Source organism: Vombatus ursinus, unplaced genomic scaffold, assembly GCF_900497805.2.
Source record: "Vombatus ursinus unplaced genomic scaffold, bare-nosed wombat genome assembly UNPS02014159.1, whole genome shotgun sequence".
Taxonomy (NCBI): domain Eukaryota; kingdom Metazoa; phylum Chordata; class Mammalia; order Diprotodontia; family Vombatidae; genus Vombatus; species Vombatus ursinus.
The window spans coordinates 427,335-429,519 of NW_020953937.1; the positions used below are offsets into that span (position 1 = coordinate 427,335).

Consider the following 2,185-nt stretch of genomic DNA (forward strand, 5'->3'; position numbering starts at 1 on the left):
CACAGTGGAGAGAAACCTTATGAATGTAATCAATGTGGAAAGACTTTTAGAGCCAACTCAAATCTTGATGCACATAAGAGAAGCCACACTGGAGAGAGACCTTATGAATGTAGTCAATGTGGAAAGGCTTTCAGATGCCGCTCCAATTTTGCTGCACATCAGAGAATCCACAGTGGAGAGAGACCATATGAATGTAATCAATGTGGAAAGGCTTTCACACACCGTTTCCAACTTGCTCTTCATCAGAGAATCCACACTGGAGAGAAACCTTATAAATGTAATGAATGTGGAAAGACTTTTAGACACAACTCCAGTTTTGCCGCACATAAGAGAATCCACACTGGTGAGAAACCTTATAAATGTAATAAGTGTGGAAAGACTTTCAGAGACAACTCCAGTTTTGCTAAACATCAGAGAATCCACAGTGGAGAGAAACCCTATGAATGTAATCAGTGTGGAAAGGCTTTCCATAGAAACTCCAAGCTTCGTCTACATCAGAGAATCCACAGCAAAGAGAAACCTTATGAATGTAATCAGTGTGGAAAGGCTTTTACAGAGCAGTGGTATCTTGTTAAACATCAGAAAAGCCACACTGGAAAGAAACCTTATGAATGTAATCAGTGTGGAAAGACTTTCAGTCGCAGTTCCTGGTTTGCTGCACATAAGAGAATCCACAGTGGAAAGAAACCTTATGAATGTAATCAATGTGGAAAGACTTTCAAAGACAAGTCAAATTTTGCTAAACATCAGAGAATTCACAGCGGAGAGAAACCCTATGAATGTAATCAGTGTGGAAAGGCCTTCAGAGACAAGTCAAATTTTGCTGCACATAAGAGAATCCACACTGGAGAGAAACCTTATGAATGTAAGCAATGCGGAAAGGCTTTCAGATGCAGCTCTAGTTTTTGTGCACATAAGAGAAGCCACACTGGAGAGAAACCTTATGAATGTAACCAGTGTGGAAAGACTTTCAGATACAGCTCCAGGTTTGCTGAACATAAGAGAATCCACAGTGGAGAGGAACCTTATGAATGTAATCAGTGTGGAAAGACTTTTGAATACAAATCGAATTTTGCTAAACATCAGAGAATCCACAGTGGAGAAAAACCTTATGAATGTAATCAGTGTGGAAGGGCTTTCAGAGACAAGTCAAATTTTGCTGAACATCAGAGAATCCACACTGGAGAGAAACCTTATGAATGTAAGCAATGTGGAAAGACTTTCAGAGGAAGCTCTGGTTTTTCTGCACATAAGAGAATCCACACTGGTGAAAAACCTTATGAGTGTCTGGAATGTGGTAAAGCTTTTAGTGTACACAATTATCTTATTAAACATAAGAAAATCCACACAAGAGAAACCTTATGAATGTAATCAATGTGGAAAGACATTCAGAGCAAGCTCTAGTTTTGCTGAACATCAGAGAATCCTCACTGGAGAGAAACATTATCAATGTAATCAAAGTGAAAAGGCTTTCACACGGTGCTCCAATCTTACTCATCATCAGAGAATCCACACTTGAGAGAAACCTTATAAATGTGGAAAGACTTTCAGACACACCTCCAGTCGTATTGCATATATGAGATCTGAGACCCTTTAATAAAGTGCCTTTGGATCAGAGCTCGGCCTCAATCTTTTTTATTGTAGGATCGATAATATTAATCCCCACATACCTCTTTCTGCAGCACAGATCTCATTAGACATAACAAATTTCAGCCCTGAAAATGGATTGAATTTTTCTCTGAAATCCTAAGGTTTCTCATGACTCCCCTGGCATTCCTATGCCATAACTTCTTCAGCCATTCCCCAGTGATTGGGCACTCACTCTGTCTCATTATGTTAACTGGCACAAAAAGTCCTGGTAGAAATATTTTGGTATGTTTCGGACATTTCTTTTTGTAACAATTTCTTTAGACTGCTAAGTGGCACAATGGATAGAGGGCTGTCCCTGAATTCACAAGACCTGGATTCAAATTCAATCTCTGGTACTTACTAGCTGAGTGACCCTGGACAAGTCACTTAACCTATTCTTGCCTCCAAGGGCCAATGAGAAGACCAAATGAGACAATATGTATCAAGTGCTTTGCAAGCATTGAAGCACTATGTAAATGTCAGCTATTATTATTTTTCCTAGGATCTTAACTCTCACAGCAAAGTCAGTGGGTTAAAATGTACGGATAGTTTAATC

The 2,185-nt window shown here is 39.4% G+C and overlaps 1 pseudogene; it reads left to right on the plus strand.

Moving 5' to 3' along the window:
• LOC114040909 overlaps nt 1–1,600 on the plus strand; it is a 14,600-nt pseudogene extending 13,000 nt beyond the window's left edge.
• Nucleotides 1,601–2,185: the final 585 nt, after the last annotated feature.